Source organism: Bombus vancouverensis, chromosome 10 (genome assembly GCF_051014615.1).
Source record: "Bombus vancouverensis nearcticus chromosome 10, iyBomVanc1_principal, whole genome shotgun sequence".
NCBI lineage: Eukaryota > Metazoa > Arthropoda > Insecta > Hymenoptera > Apidae > Bombus > Bombus vancouverensis.
The window spans coordinates 1,917,049-1,943,823 of NC_134920.1; the positions used below are offsets into that span (position 1 = coordinate 1,917,049).

The 26,775-nt window shown below is 37.7% G+C and overlaps 1 protein-coding gene and 1 long non-coding RNA gene across 20 annotated transcripts in view; both read right to left on the reverse strand.

The window, feature by feature from the left end:
* dlg1 (MAGUK family member discs large 1) overlaps positions 1 to 26,775 on the reverse strand; it is a 530,145-nt gene that overhangs the window by 39,489 nt on the left and 463,881 nt on the right. The gene's annotated exons all lie outside the window — the stretch shown is intronic.
* Positions 135 to 26,299, reverse strand: LOC143303280 (uncharacterized). Its single transcript, XR_013059417.1, has 3 exons — positions 25,347 to 26,299; positions 8,708 to 8,756; positions 135 to 275 (listed from the first exon to the last, which is right to left on the reverse strand). It is a non-coding gene; the product is annotated as an uncharacterized LOC143303280 (long non-coding RNA).

Here is a 26,775-nt window from a genome sequence, read left to right on the forward strand (position 1 = left end):
CTTTTTATAACATTATGATAAACTGTAGCTTGGCTCTTAATGCGCCGAAGAGAAACAAACATCTATCGAAGGTCTGGCCACGAATTAGAAACGAGTACGTCCCGTTACTTTCTCACGTTGGAACATTTGTCGTGATGGCGAAACCGATGCAATCGAACGATGTAAGCCTTGCATGTACCTTTATACGCGTGGCCATCGCCTTTGCGCGGTCCGTGTTGCGCTCCTGTGGCATGCCACACATTGTTAGCTGCAGACAAAGCCGTACAACTGGTTCCCTGAAATACCAGGCAGAGAGGATGCGTTCCAAGACTCGTTCGAGCTGCGTAGCGCCACAGTGGCGCGTCGAAAAACGATCAAGACGACCGCCAAGGTCCGTCCCGCGACCTCCACCGCGTAATTTTCAACCCGTTTAATTGGACAGGAATTCGACGCCCGTTTTTCTATCCTGCCCTCCATTCCACCGCTGTTATACACGCGTTACCAATATCGGATTTCGTAGACGTTCCTCACGGGCTTACAGAGTTCCAGTGTTTCGGTCTGAGCCTCCTATAGCACTAGAATATTTCCGATTGTGAGCTCTATTTGCTCTGATACTCGTTACTAATTTAGATCTTCTGGATTCTCAAGTAGAATGTCTTTAAGTACGAGTTATATTCGGGATTATAGTTGGTATTAATTTAAATGAACGACTTTTCTAAATTTGTAAATAAAATATTACGGATTATGAACTCTGTTTTTGATTATGATTAATACTAATTTAGATCAAGGGTTTTCTATATCTTTTTAATTTCATCTAGTTTGATATAGGTACTATTTCTGGAGAAACGACGATTTTTAAAGATATCATAGATTGCTTCTTTATGACACTTTTGGTATTTTTAAATAAGATAGCCATTGTTAGATTTTGATGTTCTTTGGCGTTTAATAATGGGCGAAACGTATTCTTAATCTGTTTCTGACATTCGATAGTAGGACAAAGAGAGTTTACGTTGATATGATCCCCTTGCTAGTCGCTATTGATATTAAACGTCGAAGATGGATTTGCCAGAGACAATGTTACAGAAGCAACTGGATCTGATTGCTTTTGAGACAATCATTTGACGTATTCACTTTGTACCTTCACGTACGTAAGTAGCTATTAAACTGCATCGTTGTGTGATGTATTAAACGACCGGATATGGATGACAGGTGCTTAAAAGACGATCTTAAGAACGATCACATGTTCATGCTGGAGTAGTGGTTGTGAGTAGAAAACGATTTCGAAAATCGTTCACCGAAGGGCACGATACCACGTGGAGACTTGGGTGCACGTGGCAAGATTATGTATTACATGTGTGTGAAGTCTTTAAAAGTGTATTATGATTGAGGAGAAACAGAATTAAGTGTGTCGATGAAAAATCGTTTCTTTGATACATTACGTTTAATTTATCTAATCCATTGATCCTATACCTATAAACAGTAATATTATTCTCATCATGAATCTTAATGACGTACTCTATCTTAATGAGTAAACTTTCAGAAAAACTATTCTACACATATCGTTTCGGTAAATAAGTAACAAAAAAGCAAACACTTGACAATAGAACAAGAATTGAAATTGAAATGTTTTACATGAAAATTGAACTTTTCCGCCAACCTTTTTCATATCGCGTTCAATTAATCAATATTCAACCAAAGCTCCGCCAGAGGTTCTATTTAAAAAATTCTCAACGTTACTCGGGACGTTTCCCTTTGTCGCCGTTGTCGACCATTGTCGCCGCAAAACCGTTCTCCACTCTGGCTGTGAATTTTCCAACGGCGAAACTTCCTTAAACGCTTTTAAATGCGACGTTGAAGACTCAAGCGCTCGCGCCCATCTCATTTACAATTCAAATTGCTGATACATTGAAATTTTGAAATCTAGTTGGCCAAACTTCTGCATGTATCGCCGTAGGCGATTCGAAACTCCGCGCATAGTCTCGCCACAGACAAATTCCACCCTCCGCTGTTATTTTTGCCACTAGTTTTGGTCGGTAATTAACGTTCAACGGAAACACTGGCCTACCGGAAGAGATGCGCGCGTTACAACGATCCTAGCTGTATTATTTCGCGCCGAAGTCTGGTCGACAACTACATTTTCTCTCTAGGGGTGGAGAATGTACAGTTTTCACTATATGATTATATGATTTAGTATGATACCATAATATATGATTTAGGTCGAGAACTATAAAATGTAATTGAACTCTACAGTCGTTGTAACGGTTATCGTGGAATTTTACGGTTTCTTTCTTTCTTTTTTTCTTTCTTTCTTTTTTTCTTTCTTTCTTTCTTTCTTCCCTTTTATCTGTTTCTTTTTTTTTTTTTGGAGAATAATACTTCAAACGGTTGTACATTTTTCTGATATATTTTAGCATTAGGAATACCATACTTCCCTTTTTTCATATTGCTTTTAAGAGCACATCTTTTTTACACCTTAAAAGTAATTGTTAAGGGACAATTTGCTACAATAATATACTTTTACGGTACAAAAAATATATTTATCGTTTCTCGATGTTAAAAACTTGCAGACAATGGCACATTTTAGAGAAAATACCAACTTCTGCTGATCCTTTAACCGTTTGAGTCCCAAGCAGCGCGATCGCGCTGTTTAGGTTTTGTGTCGAAAAGACCCAATACATTTGAACGTTACGAGCGACTGACGGTATTTTGCATCTCATTGTCATCTTGTCAATAATTTTTATTGAACAAAACTTGAAATATTTATAAACTAATAATACGCATATACAGGGTGGTTGGTAACTGGTGGTACAAGCGGAAAGGGGGTGATTCTACGCGAAAAAAGAAGTCGAAAATATAGTTTTCGAGAAAATCGACTTTGAATTTTCGCTCGATACGCGTGCACTTTATCACGTCTCGTTATAACGGATCTCACTGTAGATCGTTGTCTTGATGAAAAAATTAAAAAAAAAAGAAAAAATTAAAAAAAAAATTTTTATTCTATATTTTCAACTTCTTTTTTCGCGTAGAATCACCCCCTTCTCGCTTGTACCACCAGTTACCAACCACCCTGTATAATAATATAGATGTATTTCATAAAAATAACAAATATAACGAGCGCTATTGCGCCGTATGTTTCTCTACGCAATTGATTACGACAAGCGCTACCGCGCTGCTCGGGATTTTTCGACAGTGTTTTTTCAAAGACCCCTGGGACTCAAACGGTTAATTGGTTGCAATTAAAATTACTCAACTTATCTTTCCAATATTAAAACGCTCACAGAAACATGATTGTATATAATTATTGACCCTCATTATACATATTGATTATAATCAACTATGTACACAATATTATATGTATATCGCAGGTCAAGCGTTAAATCTCAGGTTTTTTGAAATGGAACTGTGTTACGATCGCTATAAACGAGTGGTGCACGAAGCACTCAATTATTCAAGCAACCGGTCGCAAATAATCATCGGAAAGCGGACTAATTCGCGTGTGCAAAAAACGTTCGAGCGTGTTTGCGTGTCGGTCTATCTTGACAAGCGTTTCTCATGCCCCTTTCGCGTCTTCGTTCCCATTTCCATCCTCTACAATCGTTCTATTAGCAACGTAGTACTCGATTGCTCGTAAACTACGCGCAACGAAACGACTCGATTCTTGAGGATGATAAGTGCTAAGAGACTGCAGTGTGACACGATACAACGTTGCGTCGATATGGTTGCAATCGCTCGGTTAAATTCCGTTTAAACGTTCCCAGTTCCATCACGATTGCATTTTGAAAAATCATTTAAATAGATACACGTTATTCCTCATTTAAATATTAAAATGGAACAAAAACGAGGCAGAACCGTTGAAGAATTCAATTCACTTTTATATAGTAGCGATGCAAGTTTTTAACCTCGTTTTGCCGTAACTTCGGGAATCTAGCAACGGTGCGATAAATGTATTAATATTCATGACTCGAACGAAACACGCGTAACCGTGAATATTAATCACTGAAGCTGCATACGATTTTGCATTTATCACTTTCATTCCCATGTGCAATATTTTCTCATTTCGATATCCTGAAATATCGGCAGGATTTGTCTTTTTAGTTTGCTTTAGCTAGAACGAGATCTATCGAAGATTTTAGAAAGCGGCTGTGTGCTGTTCAGGATGGTGAAACTTGGGTGGAAAAAAGGAAAAGAACGTGCTCAACTTGGTCGCGTTAATCCTTTTTTCCCGTTGTCGTGCATAAATTTCAATCCAGAGGCGCGGAAATTACGGGGATGGATGGATCGAAGGCATCCCCCTCGTTGGGAAGTCATGAAGTTCCGCCACTACGAAAATTCGTCTACGCGCGTGAACCCGCCCCGTCCACCCGGCCAGAGGAATTTAATTATTAGTTTCGCAGCTTAGTTCCACCGTTCTCGGCGTCCCCTTGATTCATGTTTATGTATGCATGTCTAATACAATTTTCCATATATGTATATCGCCAGAGACGCAACGACGATATGGTCTATTTCCACCTCTATCGTTTCCTTCTGCTATTCCAGCTCCGTTTTGATATGTCTGTTGATAATTAAATTGTTCAATTAAGGCTCGAACAAATGAGCAGTTAATTATTTATCAAAAGAATCTGTATGATAGGTAATTTGCAAATAAGTCAAACGAAAATTATATATTGAATTAGAATTTCAAATCTGAATCTTCGAGGTGTATGACGGAATGGAAAATGCACTCGCAAGAGCAAACAGCTTATAGAATTAGCTGTGCAATTTTAATATAAACAATTAAATCAGCAGTTGCTCACACTCACATTTACGAGAATTAAGATAACAATAACCTACATAACTGCGTCTGGTCTTTAGTCCTCCATAAAATTCACAATTTCGCATATCTATTTTTCTATCTTATTGTTGTCATCGTCTCGTGCTTAACTTTCGGAATAAAAACCTGTTGGAAGCCAACCTAACGCAAGTCAAGTATACCCTACAGGTGTTTGTTATGCAATTAGGGAACGATAATATGACTGTCATTGATCATTCGCGAAGTGCGCCACGTAACAAGGTCACAGGCAGTCGTTTGATTCGCAAAGGGGTTGTTCCACCTTCTATAACGATCGTCTTTATTTCTAATCAGTTACGTGATGCGACGAGCAAACTATAGCGTGTCCCTCTCTCTCCTTCTGTCACAGGTGTTCTCCTTCTCTGGTAGACCAGGAATAAACCAATTGCCGCAAATTAATTGGTAATTTCGTAGCTTGTCATTCTAATTACTTGCCAACCGTTTACATACTATAATAATAGAGACATTCGATAATTGTCCGATCATTTCCAGCTGTCGGATCATTATGCCGCCCGGAATCATTTTGCGATACTTAAAATACATCATCGGCTATTTCTAGGCAACGATATTAATTAATTGCTGTTGATTATTAATTTGATGCACGTTTACCGAGCGCTCCGACTCGTGCTCATCGATCCCCAAATATATTTTGGATTAACGGTCCGTTTGTGTTTCTAATTAGCTCTAGCTTTGATAGCTTCTACGGAAAATTCTAATCGATTGGTCGAATAGCGTGGCGAGATATATTACTCTTCAGTGATCCTACGTACTTTATTGATTTTTGATCAACTATAGAGGTTCGAATCTGTGTTTCAATTCTATTTCCTTATCAAAGTTTATCCAATACGTAAAAATTAGAAATTTTGAATATTTTATTTTTGCAATGACTAAAGACATGCACCTGCTTTAAGCAAAACTGATATTGTCTCTTACTGAGATTTTGACGATTATGTATACCTCCATTCAAAAGTATTACGATATCTACTGTTTCTAATAAAACTTTGGTGTTTGATGTAGATTATGTATCTTAAATTGCACCCATCTTTCAATAAAACTCTAAATACTCTATTAGTAGCGTAAGCGTATTACTTGATGTCTTCAATACGTTCTTGATTATTTCCAATTTTGCAGCTGGTATAATTGACCTAAGATTTTTGTATGTGCGATATATCTATTCTATAGTATGTTGCAAGTCAGAATTCCGATTTCTAACATGCCTTTCCAAAATTAGTCTCGCAGTTGCCAGTCTTTTTAATAAATTCTAATTGATATATTTTCATTGGCGAAGTATAATAATTTCACTGGGAACGTTTACTTGACCAATTCTACGTTCCTATTCAAATTTTGCATACCTCAATTTCACACAGCTATTACATCTTGCCTCGATTTAATCGACCGTTTCTCACGGTCTGAACGCGGTTGGGAGAGCTTTTAAAAATGCTTCCATCATGAATGTCGCTTTTCTTTGTGTATCAATCTGATCCGAGAGACTGTCAGGGTGTCCCGTCCCCTCAATGGAGAACCCACGAATTTATCTCGTGCCTGTTCCTGTCAATTAATAAAGTCCCGTGCTGATCCGACGTCCGGCAATTCGACCTTTTCTCCCCTTCCGTTTCGCGTGACAGAAAATTATATTAAACCGCTATTCTTCTTTCCGGTGTCGTTTTCGGTCAAACCTCAATCGAAAAATCGAAATACGATTTAATTGTAAATGTCGGTGATTGTAGATTTGGGTCACCTTAAACCAGAACCGAAATCGTTTATAAGTTTGGAGATGACGAATTCCGATAATTTCCTTATGTTCTTAGCAACTACTACCGTTATTTATTTTTTATTTCGAGTGAAAAATGAGGATAAAGTTAAATTCTAATGGAAAAATCTCTGCGAAAGTTGAAACATTTGATGTCACTATGAAGGAACACATATTTTTCATCAACGTAGGCAAAGATATTATGTATCATTTCCTGTGCTTATTTATTTTTTGGAAAAATATATTTGCATAAGTATTAACTTGTACTACTTTACGCTTCCACTTGTTCCACTTTTCCTTCAAATGACATCTAATATTACCATTCGTGATTAAACTATCACTATAAAATGTACCATAGAATACTAATAACATTCTGATTCATTTCTTACATAAAAAATTAATATCGAAGTCATAAAATGAATTATATTATCACGATTCGTTTTACCCATTTCCGATTTTCAATTGCTTTTCACACTGATTTCGGGCAATTAACTCGAAACGCGACGAGTCGGAGTTGAAGATCGCAACTTCGCCACGAAAAGCAAATTGAACTATGATGAGCAGAGACTCGATACTCGGCAAACGTGTGTGTCTGCGTGGTTCTCGCCGAGGGGAAACGCGTAAGCAGTTAAATTAGCTATATTAATGGTTAAGGCGCCTAATTACAAGAAGGAAGCGAAGTATCGTTAGGAGCGCTCCTGGATAACCGCCAAGATGTCATTTTGCTACCTTTAACTTCCGATTAGCGGGATTGCTTTGAGTCGAGATTCCAGTTTTTCTCGTGACGAGTTCTTTTCTCCTAGCGCCTCTAATTCCACCTCTATCGAACTTAATGGCGTCAAACGTTCAAGAAGTAAAATTCTGCGAAGCCCATTTCATACCGGGCATCATAAAACTATGTAATAACTAATAAAAGGAATCGAACAGCGTACTTCAATCTCGTTTCTTCAACGTTGTATCCTGTTGTTTCTCACAGCTGTATGAATACAAATTCAATAAAATACGAAAGCAAAGAGGAATGAAAAGAGAAGGACGCATGGACAGGCCAATTTTGAAAATCCAATTTCGTACGTTGAAGGCAAGATTGCGGCCAGCAAAAAGCGAAAATTGTTTGAATTATAGAAACTTCAGGCAAGATAAAAGCCGTGCTCCGCCTTTGGCTATTGAAAAACTTTGCGGGCAGTTTCAGCGAGTGGGTTTTGAACGTCAAAAAGAGAAAAGAAGGCCAAGGAAAAGGTGAGAGAAAATTTGGGCGCTGAAATGGTGGAAGGAATATTGCTTGTTTTCCAGTTTCCTGAAGACAGGTCTAGCGAGTAACCTTACAGAAGTGACCGTTTTCTTCTGGCCACAAATCGCTTTCGGATCTCCTCGAGGGATTCAGAGATACCGGTACGGAATACGCGCATGCCTCTACGGACTCGGAAAATGGCCCAACTTCCGCCACTTTACAAGTTTCCCGTTCAACGAGAACAAATTCTCGCCCGAGGGAGAACACGATCGCGCAAATTCTTCGATCGTTTTGTCTGTCGCGTTTTGTTAGCTCTCGCGGAAATATTTTGTTAGGATAAATAGATTGATGGACCCATGCAACTAAATTACTTCCATTACATTGAACGGAAGTATGAATAATATTTGATGCCAATACCTTGATTGGCAACACTATGTGTAGTACATGTACATTACCGTTCGTGCTGGTAAAACCATTTCTCCATTCATAGATCCATTTTTTAATGAGTCATATTATTTCCGTTCGAGATAATACATTATGTCACATCTATATTTGTGAGGAGTAATCGACCTAGTTGGAATTTATTATTCCTTACTAACTTTTAATTCTATAATTATAGAAGTTTTTGATTAACAAGTTAAGATAAGCACAATTTCTAAACAATAATATTATACAATCGAAACAGTATTCGCTATTCTACTAAAAAAAACCTATTAACATTCTGATTACGTAGAAGTATTAGCAATACTGAGAATCTCTTACTTGTCTTTTATAGTAGAAACGAAATAGGATACGAAATGTATATTCGATAATTATAGTGGTATTGTAGTGGTACTGTACATTATAACTTTCGTATTTACATTTTGGATTTTATAAAATATTGTGTAATATTATATAACATTATCAGTCAAACAAGACATACCAGAAAAGAAAATGTTGCCTCGAAGCAAAGATGAATCACCAGCACTTACCTGTAACAGAAAATGAAATAAATTGATTAAATATAATAATCAATATCGAAAGATGGTATCGTTTCTACAATGTAACGACCGTCAAATTCATTTCTTTGGATTGATACGAGTTTGAAAGGGCCATAGTTCGGTTGTTCCAGTTGGTCGTGATCATTGATAGGGAACTGATCGAACGCGTTGTGAATACGCGTGTCCCAATTAGCCAGCGTACCAAGTTTCGCCCATCTATTAATTCCAATAAATGGATATTTTCTCGTGAAAACTATCCCGGGCTAGTGGAAATGTCGGATCTGCGTATCTGATTCGCAAAAACCACATCGATTTTCACGAGTGGTGATTGAAGTGATTGAAAAATTTCATCTCTTTCCTCGTGTTCCTCTTCGCTAAATGTAGTATGTAGTTCACTCTCCCAGAACAAAAGACAAGGGAATACAATAAATACAGAGGAATCTAATGTCAGCTTTTGTTCAATAGAACTGGTTGATTTTGCGGAATTGAAACAATTCGCCGATATACATTAAACGAAACGTAGTTCAGTCGATCGCACGACATCAAAGGATACTGGAGAATGTATCGCCAATAAATTTTACAATCCGTGACCGTCGCCTGTCGGATTCGACAGGGAGGAAAACGCCGCGTCGCATCGAGACACGTGTAATTTCGATTGCAACGGAACGCGCAATTAATATCGAGCTACGATTAAACCAGCGTGCCATACGAATTAATGTTAATTCTATTCATTTCATTCCTGATTCTGCCTCTATGCAAATAGCGTGTAACATTCGTGTCATGACATTTCGCTGCATCTGTTCAAGCGACGACGAGCTCGAAGAATACATCGCCGTTTTTCATTCTCCGCGTCGTTTTCCTCGTTTTCCTCTCGCACCCCGTGGCCGTCTTGTTTATTTATGACTCGAATGCAAAATGAATGGAGCCCTTGATGTGAATTTATTCGCCGCCGCGGTGAACAATTCCGCGCTTATGCGGTATAGAGCGTTTCAAACTATAGATACGGTTGCTTTGACGAGTTCCACTGTATCGAAGGAATGCACAATACGACATTTGAATCAGGATTCGGGACAAAAATCAAAATTCGCGGGCCACGTGCGCAGGTTAGGCTAGTTTCGCAGGCATGTTTGCACATTCTCACGTTACACAGTGCGGCATTTGAATAAGGATTCGAGACAAAGATAACAAAATGCATATAACGTGCAGTTTTGCTGAAACTTGATATCAGGTGATCCAAGGTGAGTAACAGTCTGTTTATAAAATTTTTGTTAGTACTTTCCCTGGCTCAGTTGAAATATTTTGAATATTTATTTCTTAGTTTAACTGCACATGGCGACCTTTTAAGTAAATAATGCCGATACCAAGTACAATTTTCACATTTTTTCATAAATGTCACACGGAAAACATTTATCCTCTCTTCCGTTTCGTCAGTTACTATGCTGAGATTTAGTAGAGAACAGATATTTTATGTAATAAAAAAATCTTTTTTCTGGATGTGTGATTATAAATCTACCTCTTCAACCAGGTTGCGATTATGAATTGATTTTACTTTAGAAAAAAAAGGATATCTGCTGTAGCAGTTTGTAATAGAAAAAGATTATATAGCAATGTAACACGATACTTTCTTGACACAGAACAGTCAAAATTACAAAATGTTTTGACTAATTTTTTTTTATTGCTCTTTGAATACAGAATGAAATTTTTAAATTGGAATTAAAATTACACATATTTTTGCTCAAATTCTCCACATCTAAACTGTTACACACCACATCTAAAGTGTGTAAAGTGTGTGTAAATAATCGACAAACAAGAATGTACAATGAATGTGTGAGCTAATTTTCAAATGATTAGATTTTGATATACAAATAATTTATATTAATCTTTCATCGATTTTTTTGCAGAATTGCTGTTTCCGGTTATATTGCTTACAGGCTGATGATATCACGTAATAATAAGATCAAATTCGAACAATATTTATTTCAATCCTTGTCCACTGATTATAAAGCGTTAATCTGGAATAGAAAATTACTCAAATTTTGAATATTAGCTAATGGAATATTTTAAAGTGGCGATAATGGTACGCTTGCTGACTCTATTCGAGTTTCAAAGTTTATTTTATAGAGAGAGGAGTCGGCAAAAATTTGCATCTCAACGAAAATAAGCGAGAGGATATTTGTCATGTAATTCCAAGAACAGGAAAGTAATTTTTCAAGTGGAATTGAATATTCAACTTTTTGGAGCCACTTTGTAACATTACGTTTCTCTTTATTAGTTCACGAGTAGTTGAAAGGCAAATTTGTATTTGTTAAAATCCTAATAATGTTGAATTACCAACATCGATTTCACCAGTTTATTTCATACTCTACGAACAAGTAAAACATACCGGATAACACGGTGGGATGACTTGTTTAAAATTCACGCCAGACTGACGAGATTTTCGCTTATGCAAATTTCCGCATCGCCGCCGCTGCTCGTAATTTTCAGTTAAAAGTCCACAGATAGCAAATTAGTTCTATACGAAGAAAGTGTCGTGAACGCGAATAAACACTTTAACTTAAGAAGTAATCAACATGTCCAGCTCTTCGGAACACGAAGGGTCAATGGTCCAATAACATCCAAGTTCGATCTGAGAAACTAATAGAACATCGATCACGATAATTGTAAACGGAGAGAAACGAAACATTTTCCTTCGTTCTGAGAGCAACGTGTTAACAAACCATTCTTTCCACAATTAAAACTATTGCAATTATCGGTTCGTTGCGAAAAAGGTAGAGGCACACGGGAATTAAAGGCATCGGAAACAAACAGAAGTGGAATTAAAAAGTTTGCGAACGAAAGAATGGAGGAAAAGGCGGAAAACGTCTCGTCCACGAATTGAGTGAGAATAGTAAACAATCTAACTGGCAGAAATGGAAATTTTCGCTAGAAATAAGAGAGACATTTCTATTAATTTTGACACTTACATCGTTTATCACTTTAAAGCCGTAGATATTTAACATTTATCAGACTTTGTAGATTTAACAAGAAAACATATGGCTAAAAAGTAGTTAAATCTTTAATCATAATCATAGCTTAATCTTGCTATGACCCTAAAATGTAAAATGTACAAAATTATTCTAGCGTTTATAACTTTCTCACTGCATTTCGCGCAAAATTTATTTTTAATTAATGGAAATATTTTTTACTTTTTTGGTGTTCACGTGGTTTACCATTCTAGATCCTCAATCTGAGATGAAATATACAAACATTTAATAGACGCGCTGAAACAAATTCCTGCGTTTTCTCGTCGTGCGATCTCGTTAGAGTGCTATGAAGGTCGTGATTAGGGCTGAAATCGTGTCTGTAATTAAAACAGTTATAAAGGTCCGTTTGCTGGATAACCGAGGCTGTCGCAACCACGGTCGTCCGAGACGGAAACGTAAAGGAAGGATAATTGGTCCCGACCGAGGGAAATTTAATTATAATTGTCTGCATACACTAAAGCGCGTAGTTGGATCAAACGCAAACAGGATATCGCGTTGATTGAATCTTAAAGGATAGACTCGCAATATTAATTTGCCTGCCGGTTCTTTTGTTTCGAAATTAGTCGATGACATTTATAGTTTTCGATTGTTTTATAATAATTATCAAAGTACAACGACCAATGTCACTTCTCGGACAGAGTCTATGAATTATTTTAACATTTCAATAAACATATTGTAGATCAGTTCTGAGTACACTCGTACTTTTATATACAATGTATAAGCGTATAAATGTATAAATAATAACAAGTAATACATAAACGTATAAGTGTTAAATTGTTAGTTGTAAAATTGTTGAATCACAAAGTCGTGTCAGTTATCATCGTAATATAGTGTGACACGTGTTAGTATACTTAGATGAAATAGTTGGTCACCAATGTGTTAACCTCTTAACGTGTCGTGTAACGTACACATATGCACGTTACGTAACAAACATTTGCTTTGCATTAGGAGATTTGTAGATAATCCTGATTAGTCGCCGACTAAATATTGTGCTATATCTATAATATATCTGTATACTGGTCATGCAAATGTCCGTTGTATTAAACATATTACAAACACCTACTTGTCACCCTTATTACAAAATCTCGTTTACATAATCCAAACTTTCCTTTAAGAGAAAGTATGCAGATACAAATTCACGTGGTTATCTTTCATTCCTTTCCAACCCTTACATCAACTTCCGCGCTAGCTGAAAAGTAAAAATCGCCAGGAGTCCTTCGTTTATCAACATCGAGAATAAATCCTGGCACGGGACAGAGCAGCAGCAAATCGCGAAGGCGAGAGTTTCTTCAGTCAATATAAGCGAGTAGAACGAAGTGTACGAAGTCGAGGAAAAACACGTGGCTCGAAAGAATCCTGGTTTATTTTCATAAGAACTGAGGGGCAGATCCAGGCACTACGTAGCATCGGGTGCAAGTTTAAACCACGACGAAGAGAGGAAAAGTCGCGCGGTGTAAGGCAAACAGACGCGGCCGGCGCGAATAGAAATCTCTCAACGATGGCGGCCTGTTTTCGCCCGTTCCCGTGCAAATATTCCAGCACGGAATGAAAAACCCGTTGAAAGCCGATGTCAGAAGTCGTAGCCTCATAACGCGACCCTTCTTTCGGAATGAACGTGCGCGTAACGTCCGTAATATCGATGGAAGAGAAATCTTTGTGGCGACTGCTGGGCCAAACTGTACGAAAGCATAATAGCGCTCAAAATAGCGCTCTGTCCCTTTGTAATCATCTCTTCCTTTCCTTCCTTATTGTTTATGTGGTGGATGTTGGTGATGCAAGTGTGAAGATGTAGATGAGATGGGATGCAGATTATTTGACTCTTTGACGATGGATTTTTAATAGTTTTAACTGTCTATAACGAGACGTGATTTGAAAGTCGCATACTGTTTGCTTGACGAAAGGCAGGCATAACAGAGAATATTTTCTCAGGTAATCAGTTTGAAATAGAAAATTGTTAATTAGTCAATAATTTAAAATGGAAACTTTGTTAGTCATAGAATTTAGTTAAGAATCTTCAGATTTTGGGAATCGGATAAGATATTATGTAAATATTTATGTGTATCGTTTACTGTTAGAAGAATGATTAAAGTACTATTTGATTTGTAATATTATCCTTCTCCCATATAGTTATGTTATTATGAAATTATAGGAGATACATTTCAATAAATAGCTCAGTTTTAGGGTTAATTTTTTAACATCTCACAAGCGATATTTTGTACGTTTTACTTCACATTTTACATCTTATTTTGAAATTCTTTGTACCTTTATATATCACCAATTGGGTTACAGATTATGAGCATAAAGCCTAGCATTATTAGATATGATATCTGTATTTAACACCTTCAGTTTATTATCGAGTTCGCGATTCACTTAGAAACCAAGAGGCTGATATTCGACGATACGTCAAGCTACAAATAATTACGCTCGATGTCGTTCAGATAGACTCGTATTATTCATCAGACCAATTAATTTAATTCTAATGAACCATTTCGATGCTTGGTCGATTGAAGGAGTCCACGATGAAACTCGTTCTCGCGTCAAATACATAGACGTGATTTTTAATTACGTTCTCGATTATTGCCTCTGCTCGCTGAATAAAGCAGGTGCATTTTGAATGCGCAATTTCGTCGACGGCTTGTTTTTTCGCGACGCTCTGTTTGCAAAAAGAACCTGTCGCCGCGTATTCCGTGTTCAATCGATCTCGTTTATCGTGGATCGCCATGCGAGAAAGCGACGACGATATATTCAGTCGCGGTGAAAATTTCATAGTAGCCGACATCGAGTTTCCACGAATTTCATAATTTTGCTTGAACGACTTCGGGATAATTTTCGTAATAATTTAATTAAAACGAAACACATGCGTGAATACGGTTAATTAAACAATTGACTATCCTCATCCAACAAATCTCTGGTACCTTCACTGTATCACTATGGACGATGTGTCAAACGCATGTTAATTAAACCCTACATTCTATCGTTCGAAAACAATTAACTAAAATATTTCTTTTGCTTCCTTTATCGTAACGTTTCTGACATTCGCACTCGCGATCGATAAACTGAATGTCGTTTTGTTTCCGCGAAAGAGCGTAGAAAACGTAAATTCATATCCGTTTCCAACTATGGTATCGACGTTCCTGACAGCGCAAGAAGCTCAAATTTAAGTCTGTGCTTTACGATATCTATCGTAGATGGAGCAAGTTGTATTTCCTGTTTGGACGAAGCTTACAAAAAAAGCGGTAAATGAAATCGGGAAAGCCTGCTATGCTATAACTTCTTTTTATATAAAGAAACACAGTTTGTATGAATGTGTATAGAAAAATGTACATATGTGTACTTGCTTAAATAAATAAAATAAAGTAAGGTAAAATGTAAAGTAAGATAAATATATTGCAATAACCTTTGAAACGAGAATATTACTACAAATTCTAGTTATTACAGTTACATGACACAAGTTTATGCTCACCTAATAAGAAACAATGGACTAGATCGTCGTGAGGTACACAGCTGCCATCTCGTCGACCGTAAATCGATATCGCAAGAATAGGAATCACGTCAGATGTATCGAAACCTATTGAGCACCACACGATTCGCCATAGGACAGTTGTAATTTCCCGAAGGCTGCGGGCAGCTCCGATAGTGGACCCACGATGGCCACTTCCGTCGGCAAATATCAACGTAGTTTCGCGTTGTTTGCACGGCTTTCGGTTCGTTACCAGGTGAGATTATCCGCGGCATTATTCAGGATATAGACATTACGTTCGTGATGGAATATCCAAGGAATGCACGTACTTGTTTGCCGCATGAATTTTCCAACTGGTTCGCGATACTTAGCCCAGCCTTGCTCTCTTTCATTATCGATGTCGATGTTCTTCTCGATCGCCTGCAAATAAATTGCATCGCTCGCCACCCAATATTTACCGCGCCTCGAGGACAACCCAGTCGTTTCTCATAGACCAGAAAATCTTGAAATGAAACCCATCGGGAAACGCGTTTACAGAATTGTCGAAAACCAAGACATTCGCGCGAGCAACGACTCGGTTCTCTGGATTATTTCTCGATCGTCGTTAACTCGTCTCGAGTAAACTCGACACACGTTCTCTAACCATCCAAAATTTTCATCCACAGAACCAGATGACGACACTGCCGCCGCAGCTTTCGTAACGACGTCGTAACGACCGAGGAATTCCGACTATACACCTATTTCTAGTCCCTCCAACACCGGAATGCTGATCTTCGGGCATGAACAATGATGCATCCTTCGGCGTACTCTAGTCGAGTCACATGGGAACCCGGCTGCGATCGTGCCCGCGCGGACCCAGCGTTCTACACACTACGTTTAGATCCATGTTATTACCGTTAACGACGCCACGAAAACAACGGACCTCGTAAACGAACACGTATGCACCGAGTTAGCACGCCAGCAAACCTCGCGCCGTGTCGTTAGCTACGCTTCATAAAACGGACCTCGTGAGTTCTCGTTAACGCAGGATATCTCCGGCTGTTAGTTTCAATAGCTGTCTGCTGCTACCTGCATTCATGGCATTACATTTCGACGTGAGTAAACGTGTTGATACGTTCCACGTGTTTTCTTCAATCTTCTATAATCCATCGTTTGGTAATATCAGAGACGTTTCGAGATCAAGAATTTAAGTCTATTGGGATTTTTTGTACTTTTAATGAGTAGGTTTTTATCACGATAATTTGGTGATTCGAGCGAAACTTGACGAAGAGAGGAGAGCTGATCGATACTGATGATGGAGGTTTCCGTTATCTTCGACGATGGAAACGTTCTTATGGCAAGAGGAGAGTGCTGTTGTTACTAGAATATTTTTTAAATTGGTAAAGTTATAGTTGATACTGCTCCTCTTATGGCACTACCGTGGATGTGAGTTTCTTAATGAAATATAAACTATAAAAAATAAATTCTGGAGATGACGAATTAAACTCAGAGTATCGTCTTATTTCATTTCAGTATGTCCGTTATGCTGTATTTATCATTTTAAATGACGTAATTAAAAACAATTTTTCCACTGAAAAAATTAGAATTTTGACATTTTTGTTTTCTAATAGAAATGTTACAAGCACTATCTTTGAGGCGATACACAGAACTTAATGAAACAGGGTCGTTTTGATCGTGAACATCGTCGCCTCGGAGCTTAGCAAAGTGTTATTAGGCTAATCCTAGTAACACCTCGAGACCGAAATCACGATTTAAGGTAGAAACTCTCGGAAACATTAATAGCGACAGCTACACGGTAGATCTTAATAAGAACGCTCAATTCATAAGTTACGTACTTTAATTTTATCGTAGTTTTGCTTATAATGGAATAAAGGCGTTATAGCATTGCAGTAAACATTTTTCAACTCGATACTTTCTACGAAGAACGAGCAAGTAGTTAATCTGCCAAATACATTATAAAACAATACTCTATAAATATTCTTAATTGCCGATCTGAGATATAAAATCCTTGCTAGACATATACGTTTCATTCTTGTCGATATTGTAACCACACGTCGAGATATTTTGTAATCTACTACCGATGCAAAATGTCCTAGTGTTTCGTTATTACGATTATCGGCTGTCCAGGTAGGAATGAGATTAAAACAATGGAGGAACATATCGAACGATACAGTCGTTCATAATCAGAATCGTGGTTTTTGCACAATCGACATGAAAGAATCGAGTCACGGCTGCCGTATATCGCAATGGACAATATGTGTCGAATAAAAGATTTCGTAGCTTCTCAAATTGCCAACTAAATTTTGTGTCTTTCTTTTTCAAATAAAATTTATTTATGTATTTATAAAAAGATTTTCAATGAAATAGTTTTCTAGAAAAATGATAAATCTAATAAATTCAGAGTGATAGTGCCATATAATCATCGAATAAAATTATAACATTTTGACAAGGACAATGTCAGAATCAAGATCTAAAGCCTGTCAGCTAAATTTTAAAATAAGTAAATTTAATCAATTAATTAATTTTCTACTTCAAACTATCTATTTTAAACGTAAATTGCCGAAGAAAGTATTTTTCTTGTATCAGTCCTCTAACAAACCGACAGTATGATTTCTAACAAAATACATTTACGAAATTAGGATTACGAAGAAAATATACATTCCATTTCGCTAAATTAACACAATGTTTCACCCATACGTAGAATTTATCATTGTCATAATTTCCAATCTTTTTTTTTAATCTTGCGAATCGAAGATTTATTCTCGTACTTTATACGTTACACGTCCGATTTCCATGCGAAAATTGTATTATGACTGACGATGTAATCTCCATCGAAATTATTGCGAATCATGCTTTGAATTAACGCGAGTATTGTTGATTGGCTACTCGTACCTTGCGTTGTTACATTGTAGCGTAATATTTTTTGAAGCTTATCGATTATCGATTCGATAACGCATGAAAGTTTCTTTCTTAATAAATTTGATGGGTCGTAGCTACGAGAGTTTACATAACCAGTAAATCGAAAAAGCTAATTTATTTTCTTTCGTGTTTGATATTCGCACCATGTATGGACGCATTTGACGCGGAACTTTTTAATCACTAAATGGTAGAATCAAATATTAAACTTTGCTAATATTAACATTCATTTGACAGAGATACTTACCAATGGCAAACGTGAATAATTTTATTTGCTACCGTAAACCGCAAAATTAATATCGGAAAAATATTGATGAATATTTAATTCGTCTAATATGTATGCATTTTACTTTTATTTTTCTCCACGATTAATTATCTGACTTCTTTTTTACGCATTTCAATTTCAAATATTTTACGAGTGCAACATATATTCGGCGGAAATTTTGTATGCATTTCAATTCCAAATATTTTATGAGCATAATAGCTGTAGCTTCGTCCCTAGAAAATATCTAGTGAAACATGTAGACAAAAAATACAATTTTTAAAGCAAAAGTCTCTACGTTTAAAATTCATGGATTGAATTAATAAACACAGAACTGTTGAGATGCACAGCTTCACAAAGTCTCGCTTTTATATCCCAAAACCGCATATCGAGTCGTTAATAGGAGCAGAAGTTTGTCTCATCGAGTCATTGTTATTTTCGAAGCAACTCGAACAGGAAGGAAACTTTCAAACACAGCGTAGCCTAGAGCGGAAGATTTCTATGACCCAGTTGGAGCATGCAGCAGCATCAGCGCCGCATCCTCGCCCAAGAAGCGCAAACTTTTTGCGAAAGTTTTGAGCGATCGTGAGAAAAATCTTTCGATTTACGGCTTCGTCGAAGGTCATGGTCGAAAAGAGGCAAATAAATCTGCAACTATGCGGTGGTAGCGGGCAATAAAAGACCAAAGACTATCTAGAAGTTATATAAATCTACCTCGAAGTTATTAATTTTGAGGGAAAGATGGCCGATATTCGCAGAACTGTTCTCGTCGGACTCTTTGTAATCCGCTGGAAAAGTGACGCAATTAGAAAGTAATAAATTCGAAGTAGTTCCATCGATTCTCAGTTTGTTACTTTTTCTTCTTCGGCGATTAAACGTGACTCGTGCCAGCGAAGTTTCAATTTCCAAAAAACTTTCGTTCCTTTTTCATTCCTCGAGTGCGCTCTCCCAACTTAAGCAACGAATCCAAAGTGAAGCGAAAGGTTGCTCCTCGTGATTCTTCACTTCGAGAGTAAACGCCGCATCCAGAAATTTCAATCGTCGAGAAAATGCAACCGACTTATGTAAATTTGCACGATGTCCGCCGCAAAGAGTGTTTACCCTCGGTTCGCGCAACCAGACTATCTTTACACTTGAGAACGCACTTCGTGCGAGCATATTCCCAGGAAGTGTACCGATATTGACAGTAGCATCGAGAAACTGTCTCTTTATATCAACAACAGCCTCTGCTGTGGTCCCGGTTTTCGATTAGTGTCGATTTCTCAAGCTCCACTGTTTAATTCTCAACGTAGACTGTGTACATATGTGTATTGAATCAGACGAATAATTATAACTTATTCCTTCATCAAATACTATACCATAATGGAAAACTAAAGTCAGCATAGTTAGAATTGATATGCATATAACCATTAGGATACCATTGGTTTCATTTATTGGGAAATCTGAAAGGTTTCACTTCATTTAGTATTTTACGTTAAAAACCTCATAGCGATCAGTGAAAAAATTCACTTTATAGTAAATAAATATATCAATTTGCTTTCGACTGTGTACTAATTTACCCGTAACTAAGGAAAACTATATGCTATTGTACCGCACTGATACATTTATTACATGTGTTATAATATCCAACAATCTTATAATGTATTATAATGCTCAACGTGATATAGAATGCTATACTTGAAATTGTTATGAACAATAATGAAATCATTATCGTCGTAATTATGGTTAACAGGCATAAATATAAAGATAGCAAGCCGATTTCCTCTTGTCACGATTCTCATGACAGCAGTAGCACGCTTTTCACAACTACATTCTCATCCTTTATAATAGTGCTTTCATGCTCTGTGGTCACTATTATCGGACAAAATATCGCGATATTTCGCAGGCCCAGGGGCAGCTGCGCCCGCAGAGATTGCAGACTAGTTTTGCGGACACAAAGGCGAATTTACAGGAACGAGACGAGCATCGGCCGTGCGATTCATTCCCCACGAGACATCTTTTCAACATCGAAACGTTGTTGCGACTGTTATCGTACGACGAGTTGGCTGTCATTCTCTGCGTGAAACGTCCACGCTCGACGATCTTTTCTGTCGCTCGCCCCTTCCTTCTTTTTTTCATTTCTTTTTCTCGATTTTTTATACGCTAACTACTACCAGCGCGGAGGAATTTTTTGTTCTTGACATCTATACGGGAATCAGTACCAATCGAATCGAATCGATACTTTTAAACTAGACTTTTTTCTATGGAAACGTACGATTGTTATCGATTTATTTCTCTGATATTTCAATCGTGGGTAGTAGAGAAAATATGGTTGATCAGATTGTCGCTCGTTAAATCAGATTATTCCAGCGATTGGAAAGAGGGTAAAAGAAGCTAAATATATTTGGAATTGCTAAATGTTACTTGAATTATCTAAAATAGGGATCGTATCTTTCCGAATCTTTCTCAAGCGTACAATATCGCTTCTCCAATTTATCGTACTTCGTGATAAAGCTCTCAAAGTGGTCAAGTATATCCTCAAACAGAAACTTTGAGTTTCACGATGGATGAATTCGTTTATATTTCTAGAACATGTTGGAAGGCGGGAGACTTTTTTGCGCGGTAAATTCAGAGAAGTGTTAGCAGGAACTTTCGTCGCGAAATGGCCGTTACTTTTCAATATTTCTCATCACCGTGCGCCATCGACGGTCGTATAAAGGAAGCATATAAGAAACCGCGATAGTGAGAAATGTTGGAGCGCGAGGGTGCGATGGTTGATGGCCCTGGTATTCTCGCGCGACGGGCCAACTTTTCTCGTATCAAAGACGTGGAACTTTCTTATCGGTTCCTGTCTCCTCTTGGCGCCTACATTCGTGAACGATGTATTAGAACTCCCGAGAGTTCCATCCACAAAAATTAATTTGCGAGCTGCGTTTCACTCCTTCGATTTTTGACACGTCAGATTTTTTATGCTGACGTGTTCGGTAATGAAACTGCATGAATTATGCATTAATTACGCGTGTCTCGAACGCAAAACTTTGAATTTCAAGTACTACTTTAATAAAATTCAACTTGTATAAATTGGATTATTAAAGAAGAATTACATTGATTTTTATTCTAAAGAGAACAACGTTTATCTATGTTAAACCTTAGATAATAAATTCTTGACAACCCAACCTTCTCTATGTACGAGAGGGATGTTCATGGAAAACACAATTCTTGAAGGTGTTTGCTTAACTATTCTGTCTTACGAATACCTGACCATTATTCTCTTGCCTGGTTTCTATCATCTCAGATACATTTTTTAAGATACGAGATGTGTTAGGTAATCTTATTGCTGAATACACTAATGGATTTTAAACTCGATACACTTTTCTACCCTTCCCTTTTCCCCTCTTTCAATTATAGCATCATAAATTCACATCTATTTCATCAATCATTTATAATTTCATTAAACCCGAGGATATCTATTTTAATATAGAACAACAAAATTGAACATTTTTCATATATTCGTATAGTTTCCAAGCAAAAGCTGATACTGTGTCGAGGATTAAAGTTTCTGTATCTCTCAGATAGAGAATGATCTATGAGAGAATCTTTAAAAGCACGACCTCAACACAATTAATCTTTCCAAATAATTCTTCCCAATAACATAATGTGCGCTCACATCCATAAGACGCTTGGCATTTGTTGATTTAGAACATTAAAATATGGTAATATGAAATCTTCAAAACATAGTAAACTTAACTTGCCTTATAATCAACTAGCATCGACTTCATTTCACAATTAGAATATTCATTCACGCTTATGCCAACTACAATCTCGTTACCTATAAAAGGTAACATAGAGGAAAAGTATTGTGTAAATAGATTTTTCAAGCATCAATATATTTGCAAATGATGACAGGGAAATCGTGGTTTCTGGGCGTTATCCTCGATACTGTGAAAGGGAAACATCGCACGCGATGCTATGCGCCCGAAGAAAAGACGAGGAGCAGCAGGAACGCGAGCCTCGGCGTATACGAGGCTCAACAATGTTGGCTAGTGGCCAACAATGTAAATCACGATGTCGAACGTGCGTGTCGCACGCAGCCACTCGAAACACGCGAACGACTCGCATCGTCTAACCCAAACCACACGTATTTTTCCCGGCTGTCAAGCGCTTTTATCCCGATGCAAAACCCGTCGACCCCGTGCGTCCTGCCAAACGAACTGTCTGATTCGTATATCGGTTGCCTTGTTTCGCGGCGAATTAAATACGGCTCTGATTCGCCGTCATCGTCGTTGGTTATTTATCGCGACGCGACGCGAACGATTTTCACGTCCGGACCGGAATATCGTCGGTATGGAACGATGAAAATCGCGCGTGTGAAACCAGCGATGTTGTAGAGCATTTCGTGACTAGCGTGACTGACAAAACCCTGGGCATTGCGCGTTTATCATTTATCGCGAATTATTTACGACATTCCACGGTCTCATACGCCACGCTTGTTTGACATTTAATGTACTCATTACGAGATGCGTCTCCCATGATATTCGATGCTTGGATAATGTGAAATACGTATGCGTCACACAGGGGTTGAAAGATTTGGAATAATAATTGTAAACGTTTGGACGATAGAGAAATATCTAACGAATGTTTTATGTCTATCAGGTGTAGGATTAGAAATGCCTTGCAACTCGCATTTTAATCCTAAAATCTTGAGATTTTCACGGTATAGTAAAATGGAGACTAAAAACGAACGACTTAGAAAATATGTAATTATTTCTTTGTCATTAAAAAATATGTAAGTTCCTTCGACTTTTCGTAAATAATAAATTGTAATAATTTCGTTATATATTATAAGATTCAAAATGTGAAATTCATAGTACTATATTTGACGGCTTGTTCGAGGCTCTCTTGTGCTATGTAAGAGTTAATCTCTAATCCCTCATATAAATGAACCATAAGGTATATGAACGAGCACGTTACTTTTAATCGTTTGTACAAACCAGTAAGGCGCTGATCGTGCACTGTTACTATCAACATCAATCGAGTTGTAGATATGGCTTTCGCTCTTTATTCGGAAACGTACATAAGTATATAAACAAAGGATCTTGAGAGGAAATGACCAAGTGATTTCACAAGCGTGATACAGAAGCTGTGACGTAACGTAGATCGTACTTCGCAAGGCTATCGCCTGTCTCGCTAATTGACTCTTGACTCCTCGTTAATTGCGCTCATTTTTCTTTTTCAAGAATGCGAATGCACGCGGTCGTAAACACGGATTCACTTGTACAACACCTACCAAAATAACAAGTACATGCATTTCTGAAAATGCTAATTCAAACGTCACGGAAGTTTCGCTTCTTTCACAACATCAGTTGAGATAATTAAGTTGATGTAATTAAATGGAATGCGATGTGACTAATAAGACAAGTTAATTTCTCGAATTAATTGTCGATGTCACGTATTTAATGGCAATGTTATTTCAACTCTTACCAACTTGAAACTGGCAGGAACTCCCACAAGGTAAATCCAATTGCTTGAAATACGGCGGGCGGGATGATTTCTCGATAAAGTTAATCGCAAAACACGTAATCCCGATGACTAGTTCCCAAACAACTTCGTGAAACGAAACTCACATTGCCGATCGAACGAATTAGTTGTATCGCGGAGTTTAATACCCGTTAAAATTCAAATCTCTGTATCGATACCTATTTCGTTCGCGCAGCTGTCGGAACTTTCGTAAATTTCAAAATTGCCACTTCCACTTTGACTCCCGTGTTTCATTGCTTACATGTCACACACGAAACGAACGACAGAGGTTTATTAAATAACTTCCGCGCAGCTGAGATTGCAAAATAATTTCGTAATGAAAGTTATATTTCGAAGAATTAACGCGCTTCTTTTGAAAAACTAGAGTCGTCTAACAAATCTTCCAGCACGTGACTCATAAAGCAATTACTTGATATACTTTTTTGTAAGTTGAAACGTAATCAAGACACAAGTCTATAAAAGGTACAGCGTGTATCATCAATCTTATCTTCCTAATTCCTCACTCACTCGTCATTATTTGTCAGATATGTCTGCACTCTACGTCATTTAGCGCGGAAAACGCGACTTCTTTCTCGATATCAAGAGAATGCTGACTTCGTCGAGAGATCAGTACACACAAAGTCTCGGTGCCTCTTCAATAGTGCATCTAGCGTGCAACGAATGCAATGCCGTGTCGCCGGCAACTTCCGCTCGCCCTCCGCAAATATTGACACCGTCGATGCAGGTGTACACGTGCGTTCCCTCTGTCCACGACACCGCGCGTGCCTTCTCCTCGATACAATTTTGTCGTCAATAGTCTCGAGTGGTTTTGAAGATTATGGATATTAAAGTACTGGGGACAGACAATTCTCCACAACGTTGCAGTTATAATTCGATGGTGTCACAGGATGCTTTCATGAAGATCCAAAATTAAACGTTTCAGAAGGTTTGATGATTTTGTTGATGAAATTTCGAGATGACATTGTATTAGAGGAAAAACTATTTAACACTAGAATTACTATAAGACGATCGAAATGACACTTTGGTATTCATTTTGCAATTTTTGTCAAAATTAATGTTAACTTTTCGAGATATGACTATGTATTCTTACTTCGTCTTTGTCGTACCACTTTGTAATTTAGACAATTTATTATATCGTAACACCGTTTTTTATACGTTAGAATAGACTGTTAAAGAAAAAAAATGGGTGAGTATTTCTTCCTAGATTCGTTGTGATTCCAGCATCGAAAAGCGTAGAGCTTCATCAAAGTATATGTTCGGCAGATATACAATTGTTGCATTGTACAGCGAATCTTTATACAGGGCAATGTTGGCCATAGGATGCACATCGTAAAGCAAGATCAAAGATTGATGAGATGGGGTTAACAAATTTGCTTACGTATACACCACAAATGCACACTCACGATAAAACCCAAACTCGACTCTGCATCCACATTGTACACACTGTTTCAATCGATAAATTTTCTAATCGATCAATCAGACTTAACACGGAACTCGCGCTACAAATAAATTCACACTGCGGTAAACTGCCTTCCAACAAACTCGTTTATCACGGAAGACATGTCATGACAACAGTGACGAAATTCTCGCAATACAAATATTTCCCCGCACGAATAGTGGTGGACCGTTCTCCTCGTTCGTCTTATCGACGAATACACTTGTGTCAAATTTCCCGCACGACCGAGCACAACACGCCTGCAAGATACAATTCGCGATCAAAATCGAACCAAAAAGGGGCGCGATCGATCGAACGGAGGAGAAGCAAAGGAGAGAACGATGAAAGAGGTTCGAAAGGGGTTGTGGACGATTCGACGACACGTAACACGAAAACGAATCGCGAATAATATCGAGTCGCGCGCGTTTCAAGCGAACCAAGAGACCGCTCCTCCATTCCACCTCGTCTGAGTCGTTTTCTGACTCACACACAAGTCCGAACGTAGCTCTTAACCGAGACAGAAATCTGAAAGCGGAGAGGGAGAGGCCTCGCGGGGCGATTACGAATGCAATTCGCGTGCAGTGCACCACCACGATCGGGTCTCTTCTCTCCCTTCGAATCGACGTGTCCCTTCTTCTTTTTCTTTCCCCGTTTTCTTCCCTTTCCACAAGATGCCGCGTTTCTCATTTTGCAGGAAATCCAGTCGAGGTCCGTCTTCTTCGTCACGCAATCTGGGTTAATGTCGTTAAGTCGCGGAATTGGAGAAAAAGAGCTTCATTCAGATGGTACAGTGGTATAGTGAAAAGGATTCACGGTTTGGTAAGGGCGGATAGTTCTTCTTTATTCCACAGATTAATTCGGTATTTCAAGTACATGATTATCTATGGATTATAAATAAATCGATTATTCTTTACATGACGGTCGAATTGCTCGAGTGTGTCATAAAGTGCGCGTTTCGTTACATGTAACATTTTTTAAATCTTGAGAAAACGAATGTAATTTTTAGTATATTGTCTGAATGAATGACGAGTAAACTGTTTCAAGAGAATACCGGGCAATTGTTCGTGATATAGTAGTGAATAAGGAGCAATTCGGAGAATGTACATAAAGTTTTGGCATATATGGTGCCATGCAGAAATTTGGCTACAGAATGTATGTTGCGTTATATCTATCAGTAATTTGATTAATAAGTGAGAGCATCCTCGTAGACTGAAATTATTATCGTATCGTTTCTATTTTATCACTAAATATATTTCCATTTATTTCATACCATATTAAATGAATGAGAATCTACCTGAAGCCCTACTTACTTCTTTTTAAATTAATCAATTAAATAATTGTTACCATACCATGAATTAAGAAAACATCTATTACTCGTATATTTCGTCAATCGCGCG